The 15269-nt window shown below is 38.2% G+C and overlaps 1 pseudogene across 1 annotated transcript; it reads left to right on the top strand.

The window, feature by feature from the left end:
• Positions 1-2946: 2946 nt before the first annotated feature.
• LOC149558620 (disease resistance protein Roq1-like) lies at positions 2947-7507 on the top strand (annotated as a pseudogene). The gene is made up of 5 exons (XR_016365050.1): positions 2947-3809; positions 3963-5058; positions 5165-5509; positions 5606-6795; positions 6869-7507. The product of XR_016365050.1 is annotated as a disease resistance protein Roq1-like (transcript).
• Positions 7508-15269: the final 7762 nt, after the last annotated feature.

The following is a 15269-nucleotide window of genomic DNA, read 5'->3' as shown; positions in this document are numbered from 1 at the left end:
CTTCTCTATTTCCTTTTCTCCTTTATTTTCTTTCTATTTTCAAAGTCTTTTCTTTATTTTTCAGTTTTTTTAACTCTCTTGCTTTATAAGACTATCGATATGCTATCCTACTCATTATGTTCCTCTTCTTGATGTCACATAGATGGTAGTGTGATATCATGACCCTAAAGGTCAAAGAAACCTAAATGTCAAACAAAAATACATAGTTTACATCTAAAATTGCATTACATATCTATGTGAATCCATACGACTAAAGTATTTTTTTCTTTCACATCCTTGTCATTCAATCACTTTTCATTAAGATATATTAATTGAAATGATCCTATAACTTAGCCTCTTGCTTTTCAAGGAGCATCTAGATTTTTTCATGAAAAATATTTTAGTGTTCTTAAATGGTTAACATTACAAAAACTGTGGACGAGGCCAGTATGATCGATTTTTTTGAGGAGAATGAAGAACTAGTGTGGTATAGGGGATGATTCACAAGGGACAAGCTACCAACTCCATAGGACAACGTCTGCTTGGTGATTATGAAATACCTTACACTTGAAGGATTCAAAAGGGACAAGCTTTCGGCTTTGTGGGACGATGTCTGCATCTAGATTTTTTCATGAAAAATATTTTAGTGTTCTAAATGGTTAACATTACAAAAATTGTAGACGAGGCCAGTATGATTAGTTTTCTTGAGGAGAATGAAGAACTAGTGCGGTATAGGGGAGGATTCAGAAAGGACAAGCTTCTGGCTCTGTGGGACAATGTCTGCCTAGTGATTATGAAATACCTTACGCTTGAAGGTAAGTTTGGAGTTTACTACTACTATCACTTTCTACTGCTCAATCATTTTAGAAAAAGGGATTTCATTTCTATTCTATTTTTTCTCTTACACTCTCTGGAGGATATGGTTAATGATGTTAGGGAAAAAAGGAGTAAGGGTTTAAATTTTACCATTATCCACTAAGGCCTGATCTTTTGGCTCTATCAGTTCCACCTTTCCCTCTATCCCCCTAGGGTTATAGTGGTTGATAACCAGTGCCAACACCAAAATTCCTCCCCGAGTACCAGCATAGGTACCAAAATCTACACCCTGTGCCCCTCCCCCAGTGGAGAGGATAAGAAAAAGAAAAAACTAGAGTTGGCTATGCGAAAAAAGGGTTGTAAAAAAATTAAGGTTGAAAAACTTGTGGAGGTGGAAATTGAGGAGTCGGAAGAGGAGGGAGGGGGTAAGGGTAGGAGAAGGTCGGGAAGGCTTGCTAAGTCCCAAGCTAGGTATAAGCAAAAGTCCTAAAGATATAAGGTGGAAGAGGAGAGTTCTAAGAGCAAGGAAAAGAAGTTGGAGGAGGAAAATTTCTTTGACTCCAAGAGAGATAATGAGGAAAGGAAAAAAGAAAAAAGTGAAAAGTCGATGGATAATACCCAGATGTCTGCTGGTAATACCCTAACATCAGTTGGTAAAGACATTACCATGAGACTCATGTGTTGGCCAGCTTCACCCTCTAGCCCATTACTTTTTGCGAAGATAGTAACAAAGCAGACACTTCCCCATCACAATTTCCTCAGTTAAAGAAAAATGTAATGTTTTTACTAACCCTCAAGTTTTGCAGGATGAAAATCAATTGACAAAGACTAATGAGGGATCTGGAAAGGTTGATAAAGATGGAAATGAAAAGGAGGAGGAACAAAATGAAAAGACTACACCGCTGGAAATAAGAGTCAAAACCTTGGAGGAGGGATTCCATACTTTCTCTAAATTTGCACTGAAGGTCACTCATGCAGTGACTACCACCCTCCAGTTGCTGGAACAAGAGAAGGATGACTCAGAGATGGACATGGAAGATAATAAACTCCTTTACAAGTTTCTTGTTGATGATTGGGCCTAGGTTCTTCTGGCCAGGAAAGGAAAATAAAAAGATGAGAAATAATTGGATTGTTTATAAGGGATTTAATGATCCTAGTTTATTTTGTTTTCTGCTGCTACCTAGTTGCTAGTTCACAGTTGTTACTAAAACTTGGGTTGGCCTGTTTGAGCCAACTGTTTTTTATTTGAAACTTTATAGTTTGTTTAGTACTGTAGTTTTTGGTTACTGTTATGGGTTATGCAATCTTGAACATTAGTTGGTTAGATTGGTTTATACTTTTGCTTGTTTTAATTCCTTCTGATTAGTGCTTTTTGGATGATATAGTTTATGTGGATGGGTTGCCCCTTGTTAATTATGTAGGTGTTTGCTGGTAATGTGCTGGTTACCAGCTTTTTTGTAAGGGCCAACCCCCTTGTTTTGGTCGCTTTATATTTCAAAATCATTACAAATGATTATAAATTGGTACAACATAAGTAAAACATATGTAGGAAGATTAAAAAATCAAGAATTATCTCCTCTTAATTTCAAACAAAAGGTTAAGACAACCAAAGGTTCTAATGGAAAGAACTAATGATTAAATTGTCTTTATTTTGTATTTTTCCATTTCTACTTGTTGATTGCATTTATTTGATTAGTTTAATTTATCTTTATAATGAAAATACGTAACCTTCCTTTTGGAAAATCAATTTTATGTAGGTAACCTTCGATTGATAACTATTATAGTTTTTCTCATGGATATCCTCTAATTACCACTAAAGAGTCCAAAAAAATGAAAAATTGTGTATTAATAACTAATTAAATATAGTCGATCATCTTTTGACTTTTTTGGTTGGTGACTGGCCCATTTATACCATAATTGAATCATTTCATAAAGAATAGTGGGACATTTAGCCACAAGTACTAACATTTTTGAGTGAGCGACTATTAGTACATGAGCATAATAGGTATTGGGTGAGCATCTTCAAATGATACTTTTGAATCACTTTGCCAAATGCCACCAGTGGAGTGAAATAATTAAATAAGGTTAAAAATCTAAAGAATACAACTTTTTTAAAACATATTTTTGGTTTTATTACTTTTAAATATTTTTCAATTGGTTAGAACTCGCCCGGAACTCCTCAGCGTTTCTCCCACGCGATTTCCTTGGCAAAAATTTAGCCCTTACCCTCCTCAAGAACCCCTCCTCTTTTTATTCCAGTTTAAGTTTCTATCAAAGTTTAAATCCATTTCCATGGCAACTTCCTCCACTTCTAATCATAACAGAGAGCCTGAACCAGAGAAGGCTTCTGAAGAAATTGTTGCACCTCCGGCCACTTGCACTCCACCCTCAGTGGGAACCCTGTTTTCATCCTGTCTTAATTGCTGTTCTGTCTTTGTATCTCTCTGTTCTACTCGACGCCACTATTGTGCTTTTCAAGAGATCGCATCATCTCCATCTGATGTACATGCTTTTGACCAAGTTGTACCATCTACATCTACTTCTGCTAGATCCACTCTAATGCCACATAGAAAGCTGCCCTACGATGTTTTTATTAATCATCGTGGCCCAGATGTCAAGCACACACTCGCAGCCACTCTCTATAAAACCCTCACTGGCATGGGTTTGAGGGTTTTTCTTGATAATGAAGAGCTCGAATTAGGGGATTTCTTGCCTAAAGAAATAGAAGAGGCAATGAGCTTGGCTTCGTTGCATATAGCTATATTTTCCAAGAATTATGCACAATCTCCGTGGTGTTTGGCAGAGCTTTCCTTTATGCTCAAAACAGGCACCAAAATTGTTCCTGTTTTCTACCATGTTCAGCCTGGTGATGTCAGATATGCAAAAGGTGTTTACGCTGAGGCTTTTTCTCGGCATATGAAAAAGGGTAGATACACCATGGAAAAGCTTCAGGAGTGGAAGAATGCGCTCAACAATGTTTCATACAATGTCGGTGGCATCATTCATAACGATGAGTAAGGGCCAAACACTCTTCTGCAGTACTTTTCCTCTTCGTATAATAACTCCTTGCATTTGTTGCATGTTTATTAATTTCTTGTTTCTCGTTACACATGTCATGTTAAGTGATGTTTGTTCTATTTTGTTTTGCTGTTGTTGCACATGCTTAGTGACGAGGCGGCCCTGTTGAGGAAAACTGTTGGCAGTTTGTTGCAAGTAGTAAAAAATGTGCCATTTGTGGTTGCTAACCATCCAATAGGTCTAGATGAAACTCTGATAGATTTTGAGAGGACGACACTTCACTCTACGAACCATGACAATGTGCAAATTGTAGGAATATGGGGCATGGGTGGTTGTGGCAAGACTACTCTTGCCAAACAGTTGTACAATAATAAATATAGAATTATGGACAAGTCTAGTTTTTTATTAGATGTTAGAGATGCTGCTTCAAAAAGCAAATTGCATAAGAAACAGAAAAAACTTTTAGAGGATCTTGGTCTCCAAGGGGTATCAGTTGACAATATAGAAAAAGGGAAGGGCATTCTCGCCAGCTGTTTGCGATCTATTCGGTTGCTTATCATTCTAGATGATGTGGATAGTGTGGATCAATTGAATGCTCTAGTGCCCAAGAAGGAGAATCTTGGGTGGGGTAGTTTGATTGTAGTCAGTTCAAGAGAATTTGAAGTCCTTCGATGTTGGGGCATCTCATCCATTTATAAAATGAAAGCATTGGATCGACCTCATGCCATGCAGCTCTTTTGTTGGCATGCTTTCTTGCAGTCCTCTCCGCATCAGGGGTTTGAAGATTTGGTTGAAAAATTCTTAAATGTTTGTCATGGATTACCATTGTCTCTAAAAGTTTTTGGAGCACAATTATATGGTATCTCCAACCAAGATTATTGGGAAATTCAATTGCAAAAGATCTCTAGAATTTTACCTCAAGATATCAAAGAGAGATTGAAAGTTAGTTACGATGCTTTAGATGACGAGGAGAAGCAGATATTTCTAGATATTGCTTGTTTCTTTATTGGAGAGAAAAGAACTTCAGCCATTGCAGCCTGGGATGGATCAGGATGGAATGGTCAGCATAGCTGGGAGCGGCTTTTAAATAAGTGCCTGGTTGAGCTCAATGATGACGCATCTGATGATGACTGTATAAGAATGCATGACCACTTGCGTGATTTGGAAAGAGAGATTGCAAATCATCTGTCACCTTATCGTCTCTGGTCCCCCCAACAAATTATTAATGTTGGTAATCAAGTACAGGTGAGATGAATACTCTGCTTTGTCTAATTGTATTTGTTTGATTATTGTTTCCATGAAGTTTAATGTTCCATCAATTTTTGATTTCATTTTTGCTTGTAATTGAAAGGGAATCGCAATTCGAGGAATAGTGTCCACAGCAGCTGAATCTACAAGCGAGAATGAGGAGTTTCCTCAATGTTCCCATGATGGAAAGCTTATAGTTAAGGCAAGTGGGGTAAATTATAGCTTGGAACCCTCTTTGCTTGGATTAAAAAAATTTCATGTTAGAGGAAATTATTATAATCAAGTAATTGGTGATCTAGCAAGAGAGCTGGCTTGGTTTCGTTGGCATGACATTGACCAGAGAAATCTTCGGTCATTGAATTCATTGAAAAATTAGAGGGTTTTAGAACTCTATGAAAAAAGGCAAGGTGAACATCACTTAGAAGAACTATGGGAGACTGACAGCACCGTAAGTATCTTCTTTTAGTAAGCTACATTTTAAAGCTTTACATCCATATTTGTAGTATTCTTCAGATTGGGTCAATCTTATTGAGATTTTTCACAGGCTCCTGTGCAGTTAAGAGAGCTGGTTATTTCTGGTTGCTCAGAATTCCAAGGATTTCCAAAGTCAATAGGATTTCTCAGACATTTGAAAAAGATAGTTGTGAGGCATAACAAGAAGGTGAGGAGTCTGCCAGAAGAATTTTGTCTTCTCCAATCACCGGAGTACCTGGAGTTAGTATTCTGCACAGGGCTGTCATCACTACCCAGCAGTTTTGGTGACTTGAGAAACCTGAGGCATATTAATTTGTGCAATTGCGGGAAATTGAGGAGGTTGCCATATCTTTTAAGGAGCTCAGAATCCTTCAATACCTCTCGTTAGATTGCTGTTTCAATCTCACCTTAGAGTTGGACATGCTGGAAAACATGACAACGCTAGAGTATTTGATGATCCAAGGTGGCAATCAATTGGAAGAGTTGCCTCGTCACATTATAAATCAAGCCTCCTTGACAGAGCTCAATTTATCTTCAAACAGGTTAAGGGAGCTACCAGTGAACATCGGTCAACTGAGCAAGTTGCGAAAGATATGGATTGCAAGTACATCATTGACAAGCTTGCCAACATCTATTGGAGATATGTCTTCCTTGACTTCTCTTGAAATTGTTAATTGTCACGAACTGGAATGTTTACCCGAGTCTCTGGGGCACCTTAATCTCTTAAATAATTTAAGGATAGATGGTTTAGGAGTGAAATACTTACCAAATTCAGTTGGGCGGCTAATTAATCTTCAAGCACTGCATATATTACATTGCCCAATCAGCGAATTGGATCTTGGGGCAGGATTGTTTACTTGTTTGAAGGGGTTAAATCTAGAGTCAACTGAAGTGTCCAAGTTCCTTATCTCTGAAGACTCTCCTCTTGAGTGGCTCTCACTTGGTCATAATAGGCATCTAGAGGATATACTGGTCCTACCTAATATGCTTGAGAGCATAGTTTTGAGAGGGTGCCCCAAGTTGGATGCGATTCCTAGTTTTGCACAACTAGGTTTGCTCCGTGAATTTGTACTTGAAGGCTGCTATGAAGTTAAGAAAATACAAGGTTTGGAACATTGCAGAGCATTAGAGACGCTGATAGCACATACGAGGTGGGAGGAGGCAGGTATAGAAAGTTTAAAGAAAATGGAAAGATTGAGAAAAGTGGAACTCCAAGCAATCAGCAGGTCAGGTGTTGAAGGTTGCATTCAAAGCATGCAGGTAACAATAGAATTCTATTTATTTTCAATTGATTTTGCATTGGGTAATATATTGATGTGCACAGAACTTGCAGAAATGGCCAAAAGAAGAAATGATAGTATGCACGCGGGCAGTCTCTGATGCGGCCACACTTGTAGACTCCTTTCCCAACCTATCTGTCGTCGACTCCTTCACTAACCAGAAAATGAGTTCCAACCCATCCCTCAAATGCCCCTCCACTGCTTGCTGCATTCTTCTATGTTTTGTTATGTCTTGTCAATCTCCAAAACCTGTATTACAGCTGGCATATAGTACAGAAAATAGGGAGCTGAAGTCACCGATGTGGGACTATGAGCCGATGGAGTTGGAGAAAGGCAAGTGGGTATGGACAGCTTTTTTCACCCAACATTCCAGGATTCACAATAGCATTTCAGGTCACACACAATCATGGGTAAGCTTATGGTCGGGGAGAAGCAAAGAGATTGGAGAAGTGGAGAAAGGAGTACTTGTGATGGGAGAGGAGGAGACAGTCAGGGATGCTTTCACCCGCTTATGTGTTTTACTAGCAAATTAATGTTATTGTCAACAATATTAATGGACATATGCATTAAACAGGTTAAATGGTATCGAAAATAGCATTCCGTTTCAATTTATATTATTTCAATAATTTAATATGATATTTTGTAATAAATGTTATTTTATTTAAATATAAATTTTAGAATTATATTTTTCATTTTTTTCATACAAATATATTATGTAAGCTCAAATAATGATCTACCTATCTAATCAATTATAGTGCAAATCATACCAACCTTTGTAAAATTCATTGTTTTAATTATGGATCACAGTAATTATTTCCATAATCTGGTATAAGGGTTTTTTAAATACAGGCTAAGACAAAAAAACATGTAATGGTCTAAACCCAGATAACAAAGTGATTACCAAATGCCATGAGGGTTTTAAGAAAAATTGTGCCTTAATCATATCCATCGATCTTGAATGAATATTCGATTATGGTGTCAATTTATGTTTAAGAAAGACATTTTATATTACATACATTTTCTTGAATGAAGATCCCTTGACATAAATGCTGTCTATTCTCAAAAAAGTAAAGCATGAAGCTTATATTCAGAATCATGATAACAAGACTTTGCAAGGTTTGGATTTTTCTCAAGAAATCAAACAAATAATGTGGGGGAAACGATGTGTACAAAAGATAAGATGACTCCATGCCTGATTAGCAAGCTTTGGGATTTATCCTCAGCCCTGCAAAAATAGATGATCGAGTGTTAAGATACATTCTGTATCCGTTTCCATCTGTTCAGAAAGCTTTTGGTAAGCTTCCTAAGCTGTTGATTATGATCTTCATTCAAGAAGTATCTGTCCATTTCTTTGCACAGAACAGGCCATACTTTTTCTACTGAGAACATTAAACTTTTCATTGTGCATTTCCAATATAACATCCTTAACCAGTTGATACAATCACAAAAACAAATATCACGTCACTCCTCCCTCTTTTAGCTAATGAAGGGTTTTTAACTATTTCTCCACAACCTCCACCACCGATAATCTCCACAGGAACATTTCCCATCCTTCAAATGATTAAAATGATGGTTGTCCCTAAAAACTGTTTTTCTGCAAACTAGCTTCAAGATGAACTTAATAGCAATATGTCAATGGCCACATATGCTGAGAATTTTTTTGGAATTTGTATTTTTGATCCTGAAGGTGAGCTCATGAGTCCAAAGCCGATTGCTAGCATTTCACTATGGTGGCCAAGAAAAAATTCCTCCTCGTCTTCCTCTACATCATGCAACACTAAGTCAATTGTCAGGGACATATCCTGTTTTGTTTCCACGGACAATTTCTTTTAGTAAATATAAATCTCTTGTGTTTGTGAGTTTGATCTATCTCCAACAGTAAATGAAGGAACCTTATCTCTGACCTGAATATAGCTGCACCCGGGTTTTTATTTAAGATTCTAAATTCCATCATTTTCCTAACTTTTGCTGCATCAGCCCATCTCCTTGCAGTGGAATATATGTTTGATAGCAGAATGTACCTTGTACCTTGTGATGTCAAGTCAAAAAGACATTCTGTTACCCGTTTTCCCACTTCTATATTGTCACATGCATTCTGCGAGCACCAAGAAAAGCACCTTAAATAACTCCATTTGGTTAAATGGCATTTTTTTGATGAATTCCTGTCTCGTCCAGGTGCCCAGAGCCAAGAAGATAAAACACACAGACATAGTGTTCTATATTTTGGAATGAGGCCACGTTCCTGGCTCATTAAATCAAAATAGTGATCCTCTTAGAGAAGAGAATTCCTACAAATCTTATGGAGTTTGGCTTGATACTCTGATGTCCTAAATCATGCTGTGCATATCCTGTAATATTAGCAGCCCACAATGCAACATCAAATTTGGACTGTTTATCAAAGGCTTTACGAGCATGATTTATACTTTACACATTTTGTATACATGTCAACATGAGAACACAAAGGCAGCCATCTCGCTTCTACTTTTGGTAATGTGTGGATGTACTTGCTTCCCTCGTTCTAGAATTCCAATGCTTGCACAAGCCTAAAGATGCTCACACAAAGAAATGAGTCTACCTTAAACCCTTCTCTAAGCATTTTTCGAAAGAACTTCATAGCCTACTCACCCTTATCATCCTTTGCACATCCAGAGGTCAAAGTATTCCGTGAAATAATGGTATAAGTTGGTATATTGCTGACATTGAAATTCCTCCCATGGAAACCGATATGTAATTAGAGACATGCTACTTGTAATTGTGTAAATTTTCATTGATGTTATTAACTTCGTTGTGGAGGTTTTTATCAGGTCTTCGTTTTATATGAGCAAAATTTTAGTTTTGTTTGCTTTGTTTCCTTGCAGGGGACCTTTTTTCTACATTTGACGGTGAAAATTGCTGACCTACAATTTGTAACGGGATATAACTCGCGAATATGTAAGTTTATCCCTTCACATTTTTAAAGAATAATATTGTTGTATTGGAATAAACGTTATCATAAATATGAAAACTTAATAAAGTAATATAAAGGTATTTAGTGATGAATTATATATTGTACGAGTGTTATTTTCTTGCTTCACTTTCTTGAGTTTGCAGGTGTTTTATGGGAGTGCAAATCGAAAGTCTACACATATATCTAAATCTGTGTATTATTTTAAATTGCAAACACCATGTTAAATTGTACAATATATGGTGCTTACTTAGCACCCATTTATTTGTATGTTTATTCCTCTATGCCTCATCAGTCTTTTTGTCATCAATCTTTTTATATATTTGCCCCTTGTCAATTTAATATCATCAATCTTTGTAGGACTCCTTTATTATGAGTGTGCTCCTTTAATTATCTTTTGCATAAATAGGCACTATTGTCATTTGTAGCATATTGCACGAGCCTCTACTTGTTAGACTCCAATTTGCACACATTTTTGGAATCCTTATGATCATATGGACTCTTGATTAGAATTTGAGCCATTTTGTCTTGACAAGGGTGACCTCAGTGGAATGGGTCATAAATTTTGGGAATTTATGATTGAAAGATGCTCGTCATACTAACTTAGGCACAAATTTAAATTAGAGTTTGGGATTGTGATTTTAAGTGGCATCATATAATCTAATCAATAAATAAAGAAAGGAATCAAGCAAGCAAGCAATCAAGCATATTCAAACATCTAATCTCTTTATTGTGGCAAGCATCCACAATAATCATGCAATCATGTCTCTTATTATATCCTATAAGTCTTTATAGAGTAATTTTATTGCATCAACATTTGTGATCTAATTCTAATTCCATTATCATAATCAACATATAAGACAATATAAGACACTTATCAAGCCTTTGCTACTTAGTAATGTTTGTAATGACACACCCCAGTTTTCTCAAGGGAAAACACTTGTAGGAAGTACCCAAGGGCAATAAGTACCTTAGGGAAACACCAATGGAAAGTACCTTAGGGAAAGTACTTGAGGTAAATGCTTGAGGACAACACCTGAGGGCAAGTGCCCAAGTGCAATGCTTGCGGGAAATTTACAAGTGGAACACTTGAGGGGAAACTCTTGAGTAAACACCAAATTAGTGTGTTGACGAGGCTTACAAAGGGGAGGCATAAAGCAAGCCACATGACAAATAGATTAAGTGATAATACAACGAGGTAGAACTAGCAATTGTACGATTGATGATTTATGGGTGTAAGAACTTTAGTGAAATGCGAGAGTATGGTGAGGATTGGAGGGGGGTTGTTGTGCAAATTTTAAAGTGAAGAGATACATTGGTGTTCAATATGAGTTTTAGTATGAGGGACACATGCTAGGAATCACAACGCAAAAATATGGACTCGTAGGCATAGACATATAGAATGCCAAATTGCATGGATACCAAAAATGAGTGTCAAATGCTAGAGATGCCAAAAGTAATTGATAATATCACTTCAGATGAGAGACATAACACTACATGGTTTTCGCCAAAGCCAATGACTCAAATATATTATATAGACAATGCATGTACTTTCGAGAAACTATAAATCAAAGAAATACAAATCAATCCCCAAAGAAATGATCAATAGATCTGGCGCTAAAGTGAAATATCAGAGTGATATTTCTAACAACAGACTGTGAACCATCAAAATTGCATTCACCACCTCTGAAATGGTAGACAAGAACTCCAATTGGAATTCACAATACAAAATAAAATCCAAGACATACCAAAAACATCCTACCCATTGACCATAAATACCCTGTTGGAGGAAAAGTCTGGAGATGCACAACAAGTGCCAACATGTCAACAAACACCTAGGACCAAAATAAAAGATGGGGCCATGATATACATAAATAAATTGGAACACAAATACAAATATTTTTTTATTTTATTAATTTGGGCCCCATATTTATTAATTAAAATAATTGATTAAAGGTCCTTTTTATTATATAATTTAAGTTCTGGGACCAATTAATTAATTAATTAATTGAATTAAATTATCATAGTAAAATTTGGGAATATCACAAATCCTTGTTGTCCAAAGATTGCTTATCTTCAAGCAATTTGCGATCTGATCAACACCATCAACTCCAGGATCCAAAATCAAACGTGCAACATGGACATGCGAGTTGACATCAAATCACTGTTGTAACACACAATCATCCAACTTTCAATATTGTACCACTCTAATATAACAAATTTCATTCCCTTTACTAGAATCCCAACAACACCAAACGATGAAATACTTCACGTCATCATGTTCAACAGTCTCTTCGAGTGTGACCACAAATATGGATGCTGACACTAACATGAACTTAGCCACATACATAAACACAACCACTGATAAAGCCACAAATAAAACCTCACAGATGGAGAGAGCCTTGACAAAGAGAACCTCAATGACATACATAGCCTCGATGGTGGAAGAGCATCACTAGATAGAAACTCGACAGAAGATAAAGCCTCAAAGGACAGAACCTCGGTGATAGAAATAGCTTTGGCAGACAAAACCTCGATGACAAAAAAATCTCAATGGTAGGTAGAGTCTTGATGGAGATAAGATAATATAAATATATTAATGTCCAGTAGGAGACCAACGAGGGTCTAAGGGACTAGGAATAGTACAAAAGGCAAATGCTAGCAGGGGGAAGTACCAAACAGTGTCCGCAGAAAGAATGTGAAAGTAAAACAACAAAAGAACCAAGAAAAGTAATAACAACAACTAAGAACTCCTCACAGGTGAGAAGTAGTCCAAAATGGAAAGGAGGACATTAGAACAATTAGGTGCCCTAGAAGGTCACCTCTGAGGTCGACTAGAGGGACGCTACTGAGTGCGATCTCCACAGGGTCTCACAGATATGGTGTGAATTGAGATAGTATAGAGAAGCCGCTTCAATCCTCCGGCAGGAACCATAGGACTAAAAAAAGAGGTGATGAGCTACGTAGGGGTCGATGTCGAGCAAAGCTAGAGCTGTATAGTGTGCTCGTGAAGCTGCATGGTCTCCTGAAGGTAGAGTGCAAGATTGTGCTAATCAATATATTTGAAAAATGAAGTAAGAGACTGACACTCTCTGAACAAACAATAGAATCTCCCTTGGATCTCATAGTAAATGGGACAACAAAATATAAAGTGAGACTTGGTCTCAAAGTCCCTAAGGTGACAAAGCCGATAGATCCTATCCTCCCTGTCGATCTGGTGATCAGTTTGAATACATAGCTAGTAAGATCCCACTCTAAAAGATTCAAAGGAGATGCAAAGAGCATGAGTCCAATGATGAGTGAGGTACTAGGGGCATAAGATGATCCCATCCTAGATATCAAGTGGTCAACATACAAGGCCATACGCAGATGGAGCCCACCTGGGTGATTCCTGTAGGTCGTGATAACGTATTGTTTGTAGATGTCAAGTCTAACATGCTTATTCAATTCCCGTTGAGGTGGAAGAAGATGGGCTAGAGTGTCTAGAGAAAATTGAAAGGGGGAAGACAATCCAAACTAATACCAATTGAGCCCAAGAGGGTAGAGACCTGGGTGTACCAACAACAAGACCTGTGACCAAAGTTTGAACCTGCAACCTCCATAGAGGAATAGTAAGCCAAGTAGGAATATCTGCGATAACCGTCAGAGGAATTAGTGAAGCTCTGAAGTCGATGAAGAAGCCAAGCTAAATCAAAGATGGTCCCCAATCTGAAAGGGTGAGCACTAAACTCTACTAGAACGATGTTGTGTAGTGTGGACCAGTGACATTTGATAATGCGTTGAAGGAAAATATTTTGGACTCTCTCAACAGAGGCCCAGTCAGACGCCAAGAGGGAGGGGCCCCAAACAATAGATCCATAGAAGACAGTCGGCTTGACCAGGGAGTCAAGAAGGGACATCTTAGTTGTGGTGTCCTGGAAGTGGTGTTGAAAATATTGTCACTCAAAAATAGCAAGGGAGCTGAGCCCCTTGTTGACTTTGAGCAACATGGTTGGTCTTAGGCTGAATTGAGGTCCAGAAAACTTAACCCCCAAGTAAGTATATGAAGATGCAATCTCAATCTCAGTACCCTGGAAGTAAAAATGGAGGTGTGATGTCCTCAAACAATTGAAGACCATAACTTGAGTCTTGCCTAGATTTACAACTAGCTCACATGAGTCATAGAAAGAGGTCAAGCCATCAAGGAGCCACTAAAGATCATTGGGGGAAGATGCTAGGAGAATCACATCATCAACAAATAGGAGAATAAGGATCAACACCTGATGTAAATAACAACCATCACTAATCATAGAGATATGCCTCAAGCTCATTGATGTAGATGCCAAAGAGAGTGGGGAGAGAGGGCAACCCTGTTTTACCCCTATAGTGCTCTGGATAGGGTCAGAGAAACCCTGTGGAGTCTTGAATCTATCCACAATGCACTTGTATAACCTCATAATAGCTGTAAGGAGAATCTTTGAGATCCCAATGTCCCTAAGATGCTGAAAGAGAGCCACCCAAGGAACATAGTTGAAGGCTTTGTGAAAGTCAACAAAACAATAGTAAACTTTTGTCAAGCAGTGGCAGGCCTCCTTAATGATGGCCTGTAAGGTCAAAATGTGATAAGTGGTTTGAAAATCTATATGAAACCCAGCCTGACCTCTAGCTCGACAATGTTTCTGATCGAGCTCTTTGGATAGGATACCATTTAGCATAGTTGCATAGAGTTTGGCGAAGGAATGCCCAACCATGATGGTCCTGTAATTCCTGGGGTCGAAAGCTGGCCCAGATTTATGGATTAGATAGATAATATGTCTTGACCAAGAGTTGAGAAAGCCAACACAAACCACTCGATTAAAGAGAACTGTAAGAAAGGGACAAAAGAGATTTGGTGACTGGAAGAATGTGGCACAAAGAGATCTACACTACAACAAAGTGAACTTCTGTTTCTTATGGCGAAGAAAGCGACAGTAGTCGAGCCTCAATTGAGAGGAAGAGGAGGAAGAAATGGGTGGAGAAGAGCGAAGCATGCAATGAAAGGATTTGTAGTCCTCATTGAACCACTAGTTCATGGGGCAAGATTTGTGAGTGGGGCAAGGGTTGAACAAGGAGGTGCAATGGGGAATGGAGAGAAGGGCAGACTCCCACAAGGTGGACACAAGTGAGTGGAACATGGAGGTGACATCCTCAGAGTCGGAGAAGGGATCCTATGGGAGAAGTTGTCTGAGGGGATGGATGAAGAGATCTATATCACCATTGGTGAAGCAAAAAGAAGTGCGACCATGGGGGAGGAGAGGGGGGAGGCTGCTAGAAGATGAAGGGCAAGAAGAAGTGAATAAGCAAGGGAGAGGAGGTGTTAGGGGTTCCCGAAGGGTGATGCTAAGGAGGGCATGGTCAGCCAGAGGAAGGTGAGAGATGGTAAAACGAAAAATGAGAGGGATGAAGGAGGCAGTAGAGAGAGCATAGTCCACAATGCTAGAACCATCACCATGTGGCCAACAAGTGAAGAGTTCAAAGCCAGGAAAGCAAGA

This window comes from Cupressus sempervirens, chromosome 5, assembly GCF_028749045.1.
Source record: "Cupressus sempervirens isolate cs-2001-9-10 chromosome 5, ASM2874904v1, whole genome shotgun sequence".
In the NCBI taxonomy this organism is placed as follows: domain Eukaryota; kingdom Viridiplantae; phylum Streptophyta; class Pinopsida; order Cupressales; family Cupressaceae; genus Cupressus; species Cupressus sempervirens.
The sequence above is the reverse complement of the archived record's forward strand: the minus strand, read 5'-3'. Positions and strand labels throughout refer to the sequence as shown.